This window comes from Pongo pygmaeus, chromosome 7 (genome assembly GCF_028885625.2).
Source record: "Pongo pygmaeus isolate AG05252 chromosome 7, NHGRI_mPonPyg2-v2.0_pri, whole genome shotgun sequence".
NCBI lineage: Eukaryota > Metazoa > Chordata > Mammalia > Primates > Hominidae > Pongo > Pongo pygmaeus.
The window spans coordinates 130,837,507-130,857,620 of record NC_072380.2 but is presented as its reverse complement, the minus strand read 5'-3'; the positions used below and the strand labels follow the sequence as shown (position 1 = coordinate 130,857,620).

The following is a 20,114-nucleotide window of genomic DNA, read 5'->3' as shown; positions in this document are numbered from 1 at the left end:
TCTTATTTAAAAACGGATAGAGCATTACTGAGAGGTGGGACAACATCACAAGTTAAATATAAGTGTAACTGGAGGCCCAAACAGGAGGGGCTAAAAAACATTTGAAAAGGTAATGGCTAAATATTTTCCAAACTTGATAAAAAGTATAAACTTACACACCCAAGAAGCTCAATAAAACTCACGTACAAGAAACATAAAAAAGAAATATCAATGGTACATTTTAACCAATGTTATTAAAACTAGTAATAAAGACAACGATTTTTAAAGCAGCTAGAGAAAAAAAGACTCATACAAAAGAGCAAAGATAAGGGTGATAACAGATTTCTCATTAGAAATAATGTGAGCTAGAAAACAGTGGAGAAACGTTTTAAGATACTGTAAGAAAAAATCCGTCAAACTAGAATTTAAAAAAAAAATTTTTTTAGAGATGGGTCTCACTATGTTGCACAGGCTGGACTTGACTCCTGGGCTCAAGTGATCCCCCCACCTCCTCCCTAGAGGCTGGGACTACAGGTGTGTGCCACTATCCCTGGCTTTCCAATAATTTGAAAAATACCCCCAAAAAAAAACCTTTCAAGATGAAGGCAAAATAAAAGTTTTTCAGATGTATATAGAGCTAAAAGAATTCATCAGCAACAGACTTTCACTTAAAACACAAGGAAAATAATACCATGTGGAAATTTGGATCTACACAAAGAAAAGAAGAACCTTGGAATCGGTAAATATAAATACTCTTCTTCCTAGTTTAATTTCTTTAAGAGATGATCAATTATTTAAAGCAACAATAATAATGTCCAGGAGTGGTGATTCATGCCTATAATTTCAGCACTTTGGGAGGCCAAGGCAGGAGGATCACTTGAGGCAGGGAGTCTGAGACCAGCCTGGGCAACATAGCAAGAGCCCATCTTTACAAAAAATTTAAAAATAAAAATAGCTGGGTGCCTTCTAGCTACTCGGGAGGCTGAGGTGAGAGGATCACTTAAGCCCAGGAGTTCAAGGCTGCAGTGATATGTGACTGCACCACTACACTCCAGCCTGGGGGACAAAGCAAGACCCTGTCTCTAAAAGAAAGAGAAAAAACAATAATAATGATGTACTGTAATATTTATAACATGTAGAAGTAAAATTGCAACAATAGTATAAGAGCAGGGAGAATAGGTATACTGAAGTAAGATTCTTATACTACACGTGAAATAATACAATACACTTGAAGGTATGTGATGAGTTAAAGATGTATATCACTTGAGGTCAGGAGTTCGAGACCAGCCTGGCCAACATGGTGAAACCCCGTCTCTACCAAAAAAATACAAAAATTAGCCAGGCATGGTGGTGCAAGCCTGTAATCCCAGCTACTCCGGAGGCTGAGGCAGGAGAATCACTTGAACCTGGGCGGCAGAGGTTGCGGTGAGACGAAGTCACACCATTGCACTCCAGTTTGGGTGGACTCCATCTCAAAAAAAAAAAAAAAAAGACTCTATCTCTACCAACACACACACACACAGAAAAAAAAATCAGCAAGGAGTAATCCTAACTACTTAGGAGGCTAAGCCAGAAGGATCTCTTGAGTCTACGAGTTTGAGGTTACAGTGAGCTTATTGCACCACTCCACTCCAGCCTGGGCAACAGAGCAAGACACTGTCTCTACAATAAAATTGAAATTAAAACAATGCTTTGTTTATCCTTTCTGTGCATATTAACTATGTGACCTTGGACATGTTCTTTAACCTCTTGTAGCTTTAATTTTCTTATAGGGGCCGAGCACGGTGGCTCATGCCTGTAATCCCAGCACACTGGGAGGCCGAGGCAGACAGATCACGAGGTCAGGAGTTTGAGATCAGCCTGAACAACATGGTGAAGCCCCGTCTCTACTAAAGAGACAAAAAATTAGCTGGGCATGGTGGCACACGCCTGTAATCCCAGCTACTCGGGAGGCTGAGACAGGAGAATCACTTGAACTGGGGAGGCGCAGGTTGCAGTGAGCCAAGATTGCACCATTGCACTCCAGCCTGGGCAACAAGAGTGAAATTCCGTCTCAAAAAAAAAAAAAAAAAAATTCTCCTAGGAAAATGGGCACAATTAATAGTTCCTGCTGGCTGGGCATGGTGGCTCACGTCTGTAATCCCAACACTTTGGGAGGCCGAGGTGTGTGGATCACATGAGGTCAGGAGTTCAAGACCAGCCTGGCCAACATGGTGAAACCCCGTCTCTGCTAAAAATACAAATATTAGCCAGGTATGGTGGTGTATGCCTGTAATCCCAGCTACTCAGGAGGCTGAGGCATGAGAATCACTTGAACCTAGGAGGCAGAGTTTGCAGTGAGCCGCGATCGTGCCACTGCACTCCAGCCTGGGCAACAGAATAAGACTCTGTCTCAAAAAAAAAAAGTTCCTGCCTCTTAGGTATAACATGGCTGTTCTAAGCATTATATAAAATCAAGTGTGAACCATTTAGCATGGAAATGGCAATCATCAATTAGATTTTAGCCATCATTACTGTCCTCAGCAATCATTATAAATCTTTAAATTTATGATTATTTTCTTAGAATAGGATCATGTAAGTGAAAACTCAGGGCTCATTTTAAAAATCCTTCTCTCTTAAGTTAGAAGTAGCAAAAAACATTCTTGGCTCTTTTCGAGTCCCTATTCTGATACGCGGTACCCAATATGGTTCATCAGCTTTTTGCTCTGTTACCTTGGTCTGATGCTTCTGAGAGCTCCCTGGCTCTATGCTTCCCATTCTCTCCAACCAAACCTATCAGTCTTGTGATTTCTCTCCTACTGGGGGATGGACTGTGTAACCTTCAATAAAAATAGTGGACAAAAGAGCAATGGGTGATAATGAATATTATTGTTCCTCATAGGAACAATAACATAGCTGCCTTTTCCTATGGATCACTAGTATCTAAACACAGAGAATTGGAATATGGGGTCTTCAGGATTCTCTTCAAAGTCTAATGGAGAAAAATTGTTGGTATTTGTGTGTTCAAATCTACAGACCATGTTGTATGTGGTTATGCTGCCTGAATTTCTTAATGGGGTGGACAAGGCCCTCTGTTCTTTACCCCCATGTACTTCTCCAGCTTTCTCTCTTGCTATCACCTCCCTGCAATGTGATACTAAAATCGTACAGCAGGTCTTGCTATTTTCTCAAACGTGCCATGCTTTCTCTCCCACAAGGCTTTGTACATCATGTTCTCCTGTCTTGAACACTCTCTGCTTACCCCTGCCTCCTTCATTTGGCTAACTCCTATTTATAATCCAGGCATCCTCTTAAACCCTACATCTTCCTGGAAGTTTTCCTGTACCGAAGTCGGAGTTTGGTGCTCCATGGTTAAGCTCCCGTGGCACCTTGTCATTACCCTTACTGGATCTAAATTGCCTGTTTATTCGCCTTCATCCTGATCACACTATGTGGCAGCCATGGGGTTGCGTTGCTTTGATCTCCCTTCAAGAAAGAACTGGCTATTTAGCTGCAAGGAGTGCAGTTAGCTGACAGCCTCCAGCTGTTAATGCCTTCAAGCTCTGCCTCAGCTTTCAAGCTGAGGCCATGATCTTTTTGGGCAGCCCCAGCCAATGACCGAGTATAACAGTGGCACCAGGGCCAACTCAGGACTCCTTTAGTAGGAAAACTTTGAGTTGGCTAAGACTTCATCAGATCTGCATTGTAGTCTGAGGCTCTCTCTTCCTCATCCTGCCTCCTCCCTCTTTCCTTTGACAGATGTCATGTCTGCTTTTTGGCATAAAGGATTCCCTTGTCCAATCCTGCTTCCTCACCCTTTCACGTTCACGGCTTACTCTCCAATAAGCCTCCTGAAATCCTTACTTTGTCACCTGCATCTGCTTTCTGGAGAATCTGGGACATAGACAATGAGCGCTTTAAAAGTAGGGACTACATTCTTATTCAAATTTTACCTCCAGCTCCCAGAACAACACACAGTAGGATCTCAATAAATACCTATGAAAGGATTGAATGAATGCATGAACACTCAAGATAGTGTTCAACATTGAATGATGTTTTGATGTTATATAATTCACAGGTGCTGGTCAACATTCAAGAATATTCTGATTTGAAGACTCAGATTTATTTATAAAATGCACTGCAAGAATGACATAATTGAGCATTTTTCAAGTGAGTATTTTCCAATGGTTGGATTTATGCCAAACATATAATTTACCCCTTAGGATAATCCCATGGGCTAATGTAGTTAAGCATGAGTCATAATAGATATTTGTACTTGAAATTACACAACAGCTATAAAACTGTTATTTACTATCAAAATAGCAAATTTTAAATATTACTGCTTATGCCTGGAAATCCCATCTAAATGTTGTTTTATAGAATAAAATCCAAAAGCATTAAAATCCTTTCAAAATCTAGACTTTATTTATTTGGCACTTGCCACACTATTGTGTGTGTGAAATATCTAGCTAACTAACTCCCGCACTAGATTGCAAACTCCTTGAGGCAAGCAAACCATGCGCTTCTCTGAATCTTATTGCTCCCTCTTTAACCTAACCCTGGCATCTAACTAGGGCTGTGTTGCATTGGAGACTATATGGATTTTTAGTACCTCAGTTGAAATACAAGCTTTATCACTTACTAATTGTGGCCTTCAGCTTTCTAAAACTCCTCCTCGTTTTTCTCACCTTTAACCCAATCTCATAAGAATTTGTAGTGAGAGTTAGAGATATTTTCTTCCCTTCTTTTCTCTTATCTTCTTTTCCCTCTCCCTCTCTCCCTCTTCCCACCTTCCTTGCTTTTGTTCATCCCTCTTTCTTTCCCCTCCCCTTTTTTCTCCCTTCCTTGCACCAATTTTAAAATTAATTTTATTAATAAAAATGTTAATAATTTAATAAAATTAAAACTCATTTTCATCAATAAATTAATAATATGTAATAAGAAATTAATAAATTTTTATTTACCTACCAAATATCATTAAATGTCTACTATGTCCCAGGCACTGTGCTAGGCGCTTTGGGAGCAGCAGTGAGTAAAACAGACAAGGCTTATGGCTCCCATGAACTCTCTCAGTGGGGATGAGGGTTGTCAAAAATAATTACCCAAATAATGAATATGTGCAATAATAAAAGTGAGAGAGTGGCTAAAAAATAATGCCCCCAAAGAATATTCATGTCAAACATTGGAGCTTGTGATGTGATTTTATTTGGGAAAAGAGTCTTCGAAGATGTAATTAAAGATCTTGAGATGAAGAGACAATCGTGGCTTATGTGGGCAGGGCCTAAATGCTGTCCAGAGATCCTCGCCTGAATCCTTATGAGACACACAGAGAAGAAAACACATGGAAGGGGAGGAGGCAACATGACAACGGAGGCAGAAACTGGAGAGATGCAGCCACAGACCAAGGAATGCCTGGAGCTACCAGAAGCTGGAAGAGGGGAGGAAGGATTCTCTCCCAGAACTTTAGGAGGGAACACAGCCCTACCGACACCTTTATTTTGGATTTCTGGTCTTCAGAACTGCAATAAAATATATTTCTGTTGTTTTGAGCTAGCAAGTTTGTGATAATTTGTTATAGCAGCCACAAGAAACTAACACAAGGGAGTAAATCAACAAGGATCTGGGGGTCTGGGAAATGACTGTGCATAGACCTCAGTCCTCTCCGTGTTTTCGTGCTTTCCATATTCTATGGCATGTTAGGATATTGTCTCATTTTCTGGACTCTACATTTTTTCTTCCCTGATTGATATACTCTCACTTTGCCCATGCCTAGAAAGTTGGAGATTAATTCCCACAGGTTTAATTTTAACCCCTCTTGCTGTGGATTCTCTGCAGTCTATACTTCACATTCTTGGAAGAACACCACTGAGCTCTATCGGTCTGGGTATTTATAATGACAGATAGAGAATGGCTTCAAAGGCACGCTTGCAACTCCCTAACATGCTTTTACACTTTACTGTGATGTGGTGTAAAGTACACAGGTAGGTGCCATGAGTTCTGCATTTCAGTTCAGCTTCTGACACTAATTGATTGCATGATCTTTGACAAGTCACTTAGGGTATTTATGCCTCAATTTCTTCATGTGAAATCAGGGTTTCTCTGGCTTTAAAAATAACCATAATTCCTTAGTGAATTTTTTTTACATTTGTGCAAAAACATTTATGTAAATTGACTTGGGGTCCTATATAACTAATTCTGTAAGTAATTCTGCAGTACACATTATCTAAAAGGAGGAGAATCTATACTCTTAGATACTGTGCCCCTCTTGGTTTTGCACAAATGATTCCCCATAAATCAGATGTACAGGTAATCAAAAGTCTTGGCTGTGTCCCCAGAAATCACAACTCAGAAGTCAACCTTTAGGAATCCCTTTAAAAAAAAAAAGTTATGTTTTATGATGGAATTTCCCTTGGTAAGCTTAAACAAGTAGTATAAGCTAAGTTACTCAACCAGAAGAGGTTTACCATCATACTTCCTTGATGAGTATGGTAATAAGCAGGCCCTGGCTGGTGCCTGTGGTTTATTCACTATTATTATTATTATTATTCATTATTCTAACACATCTCTGGGTCTATGCTCTAGGCAAACCAAGTCTAAACACATCCCTTCCCTCACTCTTCCTCCTCACCCCCATCAGCTCTATGACACAGGATAGTATTAGTCACTTATATAAACTAGTAGATATTCATCAATTAGCCCACTCCTTTGCTTGGCACTGCAGAGATCAGAAATATGTGACACATGAATGGCTCTTGACATCAAAGAGCTTATCTGCGCAAAGATAGCCAAGGATTCATGTCAGCAGCATATTGTGAGGGCCAGTGTAGGAGTACTTGAATTTGTTATAGAAGCAGATAGCAGGAAGCAAATACTCTAGTCTGCTAGACTGGAAGTTAGCCCATTATTCTGAGCTTCCTGTTCACCACTGTGTTCCCAATGCCGAAGACAGTTTCTGCAGTAAAGCAAGCATTCAATAGATATGAATTGAATGGTTAAATGGTTGGTCTGAACTTGGTAAGGATGGACAGGGGAAGGTTCCCAGAAGAAGAGAAACCTGAGTTAGGATTTGAAGAATTGAGAGACATTAGGTGATAGAAGGCAAGAGGGAACTTCTAGAGATGCTATAAGCCAAGTTGCAGAAATAGACTTTTCGTAGAGGTAAAGGGAGAATGTGGGTGCTAGATTAATGCTGAGATTGATTCTTAAAAGGTTAATGTCATTTCAGTTTATGGCTTACACATTGTTGAATAGTGAGAGTCTGCTTCTAACATTTGTTAATTTTGGCACTGGAAACAAGAGGTTCAAGGACCTGGGAGAGATGCACAGCCTCCCTCTGAGGCCAACTTGGAACAACTTTTCTTTCTTTTTTTTTTTTTTAGTTTTTTTAAAAAAATTTATTTTTAGTTTTTTTTTAAAAATTTATTTTTAATTTTTATGGATACATAATAGGTGAATATGTTTATGGAGTACATGAGATATTTTGATACAGGCATTCAATGCATAACAATGACATCACGTAAAATGGGGTATCCATCCCCTGAAACATTTATCCTTTGTGTTACAAACAACCCAATTATACTCTTTCAGTTATTTTAAAATGTACAATTAAATTATTATTGACTGTAGTTACCCTGCTGTGATATCAAATACCAAGTCTTATTTATTCTTTCTATTTTTTTGTACCCATTAAACATCCCTCCTCTCCCCCACCCTCCCACTATCCTTCCCAGCCTCTGGAAACCATCCTTGTCTTCTACTCTCTGTCTCCATGAGTTTGATTGTTTTGATTTTTTAAATCCCACAGATAAGTGAGAACATGCAATGTTTGTCTTTCTTGCCTGGCTTATTTCACTTAGTGTAATGACCTCCAGTTCCATCCATGCTGTTGTTCTGAAGCCAAAAGCATGTGAGACAGGTCTCAATCAATTTAGAAAGTTTATTTCCCAAGGTTAAGGACGCATCTGTGACACAGCCTTAGGAGGTCCTGACAACATGTGCCCAAGGTGGTTGGGGTACAGCTTGCTTATATACAGTTTAGGGAAACATAATACATCAATCAATACATGTAAGATTTACAGTGACTTGATGTGGAATGGCAGTACAACTTGAAGGGGAGCTTAGAACAACTTTTCTAATCAGGTGCCAAAGTCTCTATGTGGCTCTAAAACCTCCAGCTATGTAGTGAGAATCTCTAGTTGGGACCACAAGATTTGTGTGGTTATTAGCTACTGAGCCTAGAAGGTATCATTTCATGTTACTATGAACTGAGTCTACAATCCTAGAACATATGCCTTTGATAACTGTCCCAGGGAGAGGCCATTTTCCAAAATTTTCTAGAAACTATCACAGGGGATGGCCAGGACTAAGGTGGGACCCTAGCCCTTACTAGCCCTCTGTTATTCTTCTCCCTGCATTTAGTTCTGAAGATTTAAATGTCCAAATCTGGTCTTGCTTCTTTGCTTACTTCCTAAAAATTTCCATGGAGTCAGGTGGCACAGCAAAAGGTAAATTAAATACAAAGATGCTCTGTTTAAGATCTATGTGGCTTCTATTACTCACTGAGTCAGTACTAACAATTTTACTCTTTACATCAAAACTATTCACCAGAGTTCTTTGGGCTACCCCATTTCTCCCTCCTTAACCTACACCTCAATTTCTATACTGGTATGTTTGCATCATGGAAAGTCAAATATCAGACTGTCTATTAGCAGGAAGCTTGGTGTATGGGGCATTGGCTCAAAACAGCAGACCTTGGCTTCAGATTTGATTCTGTTATTTATCAGCAATGTGGATCTCCCCTAATCAAGCTTCATTTTCCACCAGGGTAAAATGAGAGCAATCATACCTCACATATCATCCTCACAAACTTATTGATAAACTTCTAACGAGACCATGCATTTCTAACAGGCTTTGTAAATGTGAAGCACATAAACATGTAAGGAACAATTATTTTCATCTCTTGCATCTTCTCTACACATATGGCAGTCTCAAATTACTTAGTACTTCTGTTCCATTGAACAAAGGGCTACTGAACTCGGAAAACTTTCGTAAAAGCTGAGCCAGAAAAGTGTTGACAATGTCCTTTGAATTTCATATCTCTTAGAATTTGCTTCTGTAGCTGCTTATCTTTTTGCCAGTTCCTAAATATTCTTGCTCTTGTGACTAACACTCTGGAGCACTCAATAAATTATATTGAGTTGAATTAATATATGAATAACGCAGTGTTTATTAGTCAAGACAGTCTAAACTATGCTGCAATGACAGATAAACCCTGAAATCTCAATGACTCAGCCCAACAAAACTTTATCTCTTACTCATGTAAAACCTGATGCAGGCCATGGAACGGGGTAGGCTCCTAATGACTCAGAGGGCCAGGGTTCTTCTGTATTATGAATCAAGACAATGGTTTCCCAAGTTGCTTCAGGGAAGGAAGAGAAAGATGGAGAAAGCTCTAGGCTTTTAACTACCGTGGCCTACAAGTGTCATTTCCACTCACTAATTGGCCAGAATTAATTGTACAGCCCAACCAAACTGCAAAAGAGGCTAGAAAATGTAGAAGAGCAAATGAAATAGTTGTTGAGTGCCAATTTCTCTGAAACACGATGCCCTCCACCTCAATAAGAGTCATTATCTCTTATCCCCAATACAGATTGCAGGGAAATATAACAATACATAAGACAGACAAAGGCCAGGTGCAGTGGCTAACACCTGTAATCTCAGCACTTTGGGAGACTGAGGTAGGAGGATTGCTGGTGTCCAGGAGCTTGAGGCCAGCCTGAGCAACATAGCAAGATCCTATCTCTACAAAAAAATCAAAAATTAGCTAGGCATGGTGGCACGTGCCTGTAGTCCCGGCTGCTCAGGAGACTGAGGTGGGAGGATCACCTGAGCCCAGGAGGTGGAGGCTGCAGTGAGCTGTGATCATGCCACTCTACCCCAGTCCAGGCAACAGAGTGAGACACTGTCTCAAAAAAAATAAAAGACAAATTCCCTGATTTTCTGGAGGTTATATTGAGGTGAAAGAATGAGAACATTTTGGCTTCATTTTAGTTTCATAATATCACGTACTGTTTATCCTTCCATTTCAATTATTGTTTATCCTTCTTCTTCAATTGTGCCATTTTTGAGGGTGTCAAAGTTTTTTGAAAGAATAAGGGAGGGACCATTCTAACAGCTCTGTGCTTCACCCTAGGGAAATGAGACTTGTGTCTCTTGCTTCAGCTCCTGTCTGCTGGTTCAAAACTCCCTGTGATTTCAGCAGGGAAGATGGCAGAGGAAAGGAAGTCCAGCGCCTTCCAGCTGGACTTGTTTGGATTGGCACAGTTTTTGTAAGCAGCCATGACTCCAGAGCTGCTGGAAAATGTGCTTATCACCCTAGAGGATTGAGTGGGAAGGAGAAGATCCTAACTGACAGAGTTTGAATGAGAGCCAACGGAAAATGGGCCTCAGTCTTTTGGTAAGTGGGTGGGAAGAAGATACGGGGTCCAGCCACAGGGTGTGAGCAAGCTGTGACATTATCTTTATTATTGTAGCCAGATAGAATGAAATCCTAAAACAGATAGAATCTTAGCCAGATAGAATGGAATCCTAGAATGGAATCCTGGCACAGTGGCTCACACATGTAATCCCAACTACTTGGGAGGCTGAGTCAGGAAGATCACTTGAGGCCAGGAGTTCAAGAGCAGCCTGGGCAGGACAGCGAGACTCCCATCTCTAAAAATATATAGATATAGTCGGGCATCGTGGCACATATCTGTAGTCCCAGCTTCTCAGGAGGCTGAGGCAGGAAGAGGGCTTCAAGCTAGGAATTCGAGTCTGCAGAGAGCTGTGATTGTGCCACTGCCCTCCAGCCTGGGTGACAGAGCAAGACAGTTTATAAAAAGTAAACTAAAACTAAAAAAATAAAGAATAGAAACATTGTTACTTTACATTGAGTGAATGAAAAATATATCCAGTTATGTTTCCTTCTTTGCCATTTCCCTTTATCATTGGGTTTCTCTCCAGTGTAAAGGGAAGATTTCTATTGCTTTTTTTTTTTAATGTCTGCCAAAACCCTGATACCAATCTCTGGGCTGACTTTGCTGAACATTACTTGTTCCTCCTATGCAGACTAGCATTTCTTATACTACATGTTGTTAATATCCATTTCCACCACCTCTACCTCCACTTGGTCTTGTATCATATGGGCCAGAAAGCTAAAAATCATATTCTCAGTCTCCTTGGCTGTTAAGTTTGATACAATTTAGAGTCCAGCAATGAGTTGTACGCTAATGAGATTGGAAAGTGGAAGGGAAAAGGGCCATTCTCCTTAGTATTGGTGTTGGCTGATGCACACGCTCATCAAATGGGAGCTTGTGCAGTCATCAGAAAGCTGGTGTGAAAACCGATTTGAGGCTGTGGGGCAGCTATGATGGTGAATGTGGTTTCCTGCAGCCTCCTGAACTGGGTAGCAGCTGCAAGAGAAGCCTTGAAGCTTGTCAGTGGCCCTGTGTCTTCAGTTCCTGCCATCTCACCTATATTTTGTAACCACTTATTTTTCTATTTTAAACCCTATTCTGATTGAAATACCGTCTTAGTCCATTCAGGCTGCTATACAAAATACCATAGATTAGTTGGCTTACAAACAAGAGAAATTTATTTCTCATACATCTGGAGGCTGGGAAGTCCAAGAGCAAGGCTCCAACATATTCAGTGTCTGAGGGGGGCCCACTTCCTTGTTCATAGGCAGCACCTCCCAGGAGTGTCATCACATGGTGGGAGTGGTGAGGGGTCTCACTCGAGCCTCCTTTATAAGGGCACTAATCCCACATATCAGGGCTCTGTCCCCTTGAACAAATCACCTCCCAATGGCCTCACCTACTAACTCTGTCACCTTGAGGGTGAAGATTTAAACATATGAATTTGGGGCACATATAAACATTCAGACCATAGCTAGAGTGGTTTCTATTTCCTGCATGTATTTTCTGACTTATGCAGTGCTTCTATACATTATCTTACTGGGATATTCAGCCTGCTTCGAGTCACTCACTCAGTAAGGCTTAGAGTCAGGATACACATTCTAAGACCCATGTTCTTATCACTGTTCCATGCTGCCTCCTCCTTATCCTTTAAGACCCAAATCTGATTCTACTTTCAGTCTCACCCTCTGCCTTGTTCCTCCATTCCCAGCACATGTCTGTCCCACACCTCTTCTTATTGGTTCATTCTGCCTAACATTGATATTTAATTTTCCTCTCTAATTTTAGTCCCATGAAAAGAAAAAAAAGTTAAGGAAAAACAAGTTAGCTCATAAGTTAAAAAAAAAAAAATGCTTTCTCATGTGTATTTTTAATATTTGTCTGATGGCACCATGCTAGCAAGCTTGTCCAACCCACAGCCGTATGTGGCCCTGGATGGCTTTGAATGTGGCCCAACAAAAATTTGTAAACTTTCTTTAAACATTATGAGATGTTTTTGGGATGATTTTTTTTCTTTTCAGCTCATCAGCTGTCATTAGTGTAAGAGTACTTTATGTGTGGCCTAAGACAATTCTTCTTCTTCCAATGTGGTCCAGGGACGCCAAAAGAGCATAAAGACACAGCACAGAAGGAAAACCTCTGCTTTTTAATTTAAGCTGATACTCCTCCTCCAAGCCATATAACTCAAGGACTGTAGGACAGTTATAAGAACTTCTGAGGGACGCACATTCTGGTGGAGGAAGTGAGGCAGGAGAATAGGGTCCAGAGGGAGGGAAACTGAGGCCGATTTCACGCTGACTTCGTATAACTAAATCGAAAGGAAAACCCCAACTTTCCATGCCTAAGTAACAAAAGAACCAGAGGCTACTCCCTTTGTAAAGCCCCCCACCTCCAACTTTTTCTGCAAGGCAGATGGAAAATTGTGGAAACCAATTAGACGTTCACATGGGAAGGTAACTTTGTAACTTCACTTCAGCCTCTGACTGGGGGCTAAGTCTTCTTTTGCTTAGAAGCATAACCATTGTAACTTCACTTCAGCCTCTGATTGGTTGCTTTCCACAATCAATCAGACTGATTGCCGGACACTACTTCATTTGCATGGAGTGAACACCAAGTGGCCAATGGGAAACCACTAGGGGGTGTTTGGACCCCAGAAGATTCTGTAACTGGGGCCCTTGAGCCACTGCTCAGCCCACTCCCACTCTGTGGAGTGTACTTTCATTTTCAATAACTCTCTGCTTTTGTTGCTTCATTCTTCCTTGCTTTGATGTGCATTTTGTCCAATTCTTTGTTCAAAACACCGAGAACCTGGACAACTAGCAGTCAAACCCTCTACCAGTAACAGAGGAACCTCTATTGCCAAAGAAATGGGGGAGAAAGAAGAGGCAGAAAGAAACTGTCTAGGAATCTACTCACACAGGAAGACCTGGGTTTTCTTCCTTGCAGATTGATTACCCTTTTGCTTTATTTCCTCACATCTTCTACAGTCTCCTTCTGCCATTTTCTTACAGCAGACATTAAAGTGACTCCCCTACCCTGGTTTCCACATCTACAGCTCAGCCAGGGGAGTCAGATCCAGGAGCAAAGACATCAGCTGTGCACACCAACAGCTTTCCTCAAAGGGAAACTTTGAAGTAATTTTCAAAGGTTAAAGGAAACTTGCCAGTCTGGAAGCTTGTGGGAAAACCCAGCCCATACTTGATTTCTTTCCCATCTAAGGAAGTGAGCCCAAAGGATGACAAAACTATAGCCTATTGGTTGGTGAACACCAGGGAAATCAGAATTCAGCGGTGAGCATCTGGATTTACAACTTGATAAACTGTTTTAGGTGGTAAAGTTAGGCCTTCTTAAGTTCTCCCTTATGACTTTCCCACTTGATCTCCTCCAAAATTTTGGCTCTGGCTTTTCAGTTCATGAGAATTGATGTAAGTATCAACAAAGAAGCCAGATAGGCCAGGCATGGTGGCTCATGCCTGTAATCCCAGCACTTTGGGAGGCCAAGGAGGGCAGATCACTTGAGGTCAGGAGTTCGAGACCAGCCTGGCCAACATGGTGAAACCCCGTCTCTACTAAAAATACAAAAATTAGCCAGGCGTGGTGGCGCATGCCTGTAATCCCAGCTACTCAGGAGGCTGAGGCAGGAGAATTACTTGAACCCAGGGGACAGAGGTTGCAGTAAGCTGAGATTGTGCCACTGCACTCCAGCCTGGGTGACAAGAGTGAGACTCTGTCTAAAAAAAAAAAAAAAGGAAAACAAAGAAGCCAGATAAAGTTTCAGATGGAAAGAACCAGAGAGGAGACAAAGTAGGGACAAAGCGGGGGAGTAGAAAGGAAGGAAGGATGAGGATGTTGTGTGGAAGGAGATGGGGAAAGGAGAGTGGGAGCACAAGGAACCCAAGGAGTAGAAAAGCAGAGCTAAAGAATATTTCTGGGCTGGGCATGGTGGCTCATGCCTGTAATCTCAGCACTTTGGGAGGCCAAGGCAGCAGGCCTCCCATTGCTTGAGCCCAGGAGTTGGAGACCAGCCTGGGCAACATGGCAAAACCCTGTCTCTACAAAAAGTTAAAAAATTAGCTGGGCATGCTAGCGCATGCCTATGGTCCCAGCTACTTGGGAGGCTGAGGTGAGAGGATTGCCTGAGCCTGGGAGGTTGAGGCTGCAGTGAGCTATGATCGCACCACTGCACTCCAGCCTGGGTAACAGAGCAAGAACATGTCTCAAAAAAGAAAAAAAGAAGAAGAAAATTTCTGCAATGGAAAAATTCCTCATTCAAGTATCTCGTTTAAGAATCTACCTGATAGGCCAGGCGTGGTGGCTCACGCCTGTAATCCCAGCACTTTGGGAGGCTGAGGCAGGCAGATCATGAGGTCAGGAGTTTGAGACCAGCCTGGCCAACATGGTGAATCCCCGTCTCTACTAAAAATACAAAAATTAGCCGGACATGGTGACGCATGCCTGTAATCCCAGCTACTCGGGAGGCTCAGGCAGGAGAAATGCTTGAAACTGGGAGGCGGAGGTTTCAGTGAGCCGAGATAGAGCCACCGCACTCTAGCCTGGGTGATAGAGCAAGACTCCGTCTCAAAAAAACAAACAAAAAAAAACACTACCTGATAAACTGTTATAATATTCATCATTATTTAGGTCGCCCATATTATACCAATTAACTGGTGTGTGTCCTTTACAGTTGTCATTTTCTCTAGCATATACTTGATGTCACATATATGAGCTCCTCCAGTCACTTCTGTATAGTTTCTGGACCAGCAGCAGCACCTGAAGCTTGTTAGCAATGCACACTCACAGACCCTGCTCTGGCCATTCTAAATGAGAATCTGCCTTTTAACAAGTTTTTCACATGATTCATGAGCACAGTAAAGACTGAGAGGCATTGCCCTACAACCTCAGACAATAATGAGCAAGAGAGTGACAATGAGTGAGGGAGTGAGTTTGCTCTGAGGAGGCTGGTATGAAGGCGAGTATGCACTTCGCTGCACACTTGATTCCTTGGAAGACTAATGAAGATTAAACAGTGGACAAGCTAGTAGCAGACTAATGAGTATTGCCTGACCACAAACCAAGAAAACCTGGTTATACCCGAAGCTAGCGGTTCTCAAAGTTTATTGTGCATCGGAATCACCTGGAGAGCTCATTAAACCGTAGATTGCTGGACTCTATTGCTGGACCCTCCCTGCTCCAGCGTTTCTGGTTCAGTAGGTCTAGAGTGGGCCTGAAAATCTGCATGTTTCACCAGTTGCTAGGTGATGCTGACAGTGCTGGTCTAGGAACGACACATTGAGAACAACTGTACTAAGCAATAAAGACATTCAGATAAAAGAATCTTGCTCCTATAAACTATTTGGGATAATTAAGGTCTCAAATCCCCTATTGAATTTGTCATTGGAGACCAGACCACTTTATAGTGACTTCCAGAAAAAGCCCCTCATGAGAAAGCCCACATGTATTTCAGCCAGCTGCATGGGGTTGAGAGCTAATTAGCAGGGAAGCTAGAATGGTCTTGCTTTCCCAGGCGTGTTATCCAAGAAACCCAGAGACAGCGGGTTGTTGAAGAAAATTATACAGATGAGACCCGGAAGCTGCCATTTCATTGGGGAAGATTTTGCCTTTTCATTACAAGAGAAAGCTAACATTTCCCATCCTTCCCTCCACCAAAAGTAGGCAAGCATAAAACCAAAGCCAATTTCTTACAATTTAGTAACCTCAGTACTAACCAATTATATTCCAAGGGACATGAGAAACAGCTGTTGTAACATTAGAGCTCGAACAGTTTCATCTCAGCTATTTAAGGGGATAAAAGAGCCAATATTTTCATTCCCTTGTGATATTATCAAGACATGATAAACAACCAGGACTATAGTATTAATTACATTAATTTGGAAAGGAGAGGGACCACTTTAATTGCTCCAAGCTGGAGAATAATTTTTTATGGGCAGACAATCATTCCATAAATTCACATTAGAATGAGTACTTTGTCTTATTTTATCAGCAACAAAACTTCTGGAAGCAAAAAACAACCACCACCCACTTTTAAGGTAGACTTCAATAGAAAAAAAAAAAAAGTCTTGCTGTTGCTATGTATCAGTTGTTCTACCTGACATGTTGAGCTGTTTGGTAAAAAGAAACACAGGGAAGGTATTTGTCCTTAAAGAATTCATAATCTAAAAAAGGAAGTAGTACCAACAGCTAAATTTGAATACTTTCTTATACATAAAACATATATGAAGAGAGTGTTGCCTCCATCTCAGGGTTAAGAAGATCAAATGGGGATGCGGGAAGAGCATCAGGAAGAATAGCTAATAGTTGTTGGGCTTAATACCTGGGTGATGAATTGATCCGTGCAGCAAACCACCACGGCACAGGTTTACCCATGTAACAAACCGGCACATCCTGCACATGTATCCCTGAACTTAAAAATTGAAGGAAAAAAAAGAAGATCAAATGAATGATGGACATCAAAATGCCCTATAAGCCATAACACCTTAAAAAAGCAGAAGAGAAAAGGGAAATATCATTTATTGAATGCCTTCTACATGAGGCACTGAGCTAGGTGCTTGATTTACATGGTCATGTTTTAAAACTCTTAAGGAACTCTAGAAAGAAATAAAAACATAAAACAGAGAAAACATAATAGTGAAATGCCAATTTTGTCAACATGGAAATTATTCAGATAAAACCCAGTCTTTTCAATGTGGAAATTATTCAGATAAAATGTTTGACTCATATTAAGTAATAAGATATGTATATATATATATATGTTAGCTACCATAAGAATCATCTCTCACCACCAGAGTAAATATTCTCTCACCACAATAAATATTTGTTTACCTGATAGGTGGCCACATTCTGAAATCATTCAAGCATATACTATAGTTTGGGTAATAAAAACATATGAAAGTAAATCTACTAAGGCTCCTGGAATTAAAAACTGCACTCAGCTCCAATGTTTGGGATGGTGGAAGATGGATGGAAAGGCTCTGGAGAATTCAGAGTGGCTCCAGGAAGTAGCTCCTAAGAGTGTTGGATGCAGCAGGTGTTGCTGTGGCTTTGAATTCACGGTTTATAATTCAGGGCCCAGGGGATTCCATCCAGGTTTACAGAAGCACTTGTTCTAGAAAATCCCTGTGAACAGTGCTGATATTGTCACATTTGCCAGATTCTCCTTCAGGTTCTGCCTGAGCTACTATGAAGCAGTTGTGGGGAGTGGGTCTTCCAATGCTCGGAATGCTCTGGAAACTTAAATTGATGATAAAAGCAGTTCAGCATGGGACTAGTACCAAGACTCACACTAAGGAAGAAGGAGTTGGAATAAATTGAAAGAACACTCTGGGGTTGTGCATTCCCCATTGCAGAATTGGGGACACTGCTGTAAATGGGGAGTACTTACTGGAGAATGAAAAACTTTGAATGTTGCAAAGTTCTGAACCACAGGGTTCCTTTTTATGTAGCAATACCTTCATAATGTATGTATCCACAGGGGAATTGCTTGAGTAAAATGTAGAGCAACTATGAACACATAGAATCACTCAGTAAAACTGTATATATTAACATGGTAATGTGTAAAATATATTGTAGAGAGAGAATTTCAATTGCAAACAGTATTGTTTTATATGATTTAACTTTTATTTAAAAATACAAAGATATGAATGGAAAAATATTGTAAGTGTATATGTGGAAATATTGACATTGATTATCACTTGATAATGGATATTGGGGTATACCATACCTGTTATAATGGGATAATGGGTATCTTTTCTTTGCTTATTTATGTTTTCTGAATTTTCTACAGTACTATGTAACTTGTAAAAATATAAACTTTCAGAACCAGAATTATTTTTCTTATCATCAGGATAGCAATAAATAAAACTTGTTGGAAGCTTACCATGCCACGTAGTATTTCACCTTTGTGAGGTCATTTCTTCTCACAGTGGGATAATAATGTTGTTCTTTAATGAGAGGAGGTGTTACTCCAAGGAAGCAAATGAATCAACATTAATTGTAGAATTTCATGTGTTCTCTCTACTACTCCTTAGTCATCTGGAAATTCAGCTCTTCCTGACTTCTACCTATAGCCTTCATTTTGGAAGCAGGCAATAAAATTAGGAAGAGGATGAGCTGGGGGGAAAGGTACTGGTATTGATAACATCATGACTATAGATAGAGATACAGATATAAGTTCATGTCTGTTTCTGAGTCTGGATTATCTTGGCCAAAAAAGCTTTTCCTAAATGAAGACAAATGGAAGCTGTATGGGTAATACTAAAATGGCTTTCAAAAAAAAATACATTCATTTTAATTTAAATATACAAAAAGGGATGAAATACAGTATACTCAAAAACTAGACACCCTGTAGACCTAAAAAGCAACTAGACCTCAGAATAATAGATCTTATAAGATAACCGTGTCTACCCAAAAGATCCCCCACAAAATGCCATCTACTCCTGTTTTATGATGTGCTAGAGAGACAGGGATATGACTCTCATCCAAATTTGGTTTTGGTTTCTTGTTAACCAATTTTTAAAAGCTGAAATGGTAGCAAAGATATTATTTCAATCTAGGTGCCCATCAACAGTGCATTGGATAAAGAAAATGTGGCATATACATACGATGGAATACTGCACAGCCATAAAAAAGAACAAAATCATGTTCTTTGCAGCAACATGGATGCAGCTGGAGGCCATTATCCTAAGTGAGCTAATGCAAAAACAGAACCAAATACTGCGTGTTCTCACTTATAACTGGGAGCTGTGCATTGGGTACACATGCACATAAAGACAGCAACAGGAGACACTAGGGACTACTTGAGGGAAGAGAGGGAGCAGGACAAGGGCTAAAAAACTACCTATTGGGTACTATGCTTAGTACCTGGGTGCCAGGTTCAATTGTACCCGAAACCTCAGCACCACACAATATACCTTTGTAACAAACCTGCACAGAAGAAACTATCCGTGGCCTATTCGATATCCTACGCTTCTTCCTTGCTAACACAATCCTAATTGTGTTTGGGTATTGAGCAGCAACATGCTGGGGAAAGCAGGCTTTGCTCTGGTGGATTATTGATCATCTAAGTTATGGTCATTGCATTGTCTTTCGCTGGTGGTAGTTAGGCGTGTGATCTGCTTTTGGGCAATGCTGGAAGGGTGAGTATTCTGGAACAATTTTGTCTTTGGTAAGAAAGCACAAACAGAAGCTGCTGTCACTTCCCTTTCTTCCTGCTTTTAGTTAGGGTAACGAAGATGCTTGGAGATGGGGTAGCATTAGTGCAGACATCACTGACACATTAAAGATACAAAATGGGAAATCTGAAAAACTCTAGACTCTTTATGATATTTCCAATCTGCTTCACCAACCAATGCCAATCTCCAGACCACCTGTTAAGTGAGAAGCTACTGATCGGACCTTTTGTTTAAGCCACTTTTAGTTTGGATATGCTGTTACTTGCATCAGAAACAAGCCAGAGAAAGAAAATGTTACAACTCTCTTTTGTAACCTATTTTGATCTGTTTTTTTAAAGTTTGCTGTTCATAATCATTTCAGATATTAAATTAGAAACTTTTGAAAATATATAATTTACTGTTTACCTGCAGGACACTGAAAGTCATCCCTGCAGGAGGGCAAGAAATATAAAGAAATGCAGAACCCTTCCAGCAAGGAAGTTTTATTCACATTATGGTTGGCTAGACACGT

At 40.7% G+C, this 20,114-nt stretch overlaps 1 protein-coding gene across 1 annotated transcript in view; it reads left to right on the top strand.

Moving 5' to 3' along the window:
* The window catches only part of SAMD12 (sterile alpha motif domain containing 12), a 515,818-nt gene extending 497,502 nt beyond the window's left edge, over positions 1-18,316 (top strand). The window contains exons 5-6 of the transcript XR_008504031.1: positions 4,037-4,128; positions 17,584-18,316. The gene's annotated coding sequence lies outside the window, so the exon portion shown is untranslated. The remainder of the gene's footprint in view (positions 1-4,036; positions 4,129-17,583) is intronic.
* The last annotated feature ends 1,798 nt before the right edge of the window (positions 18,317-20,114 follow it).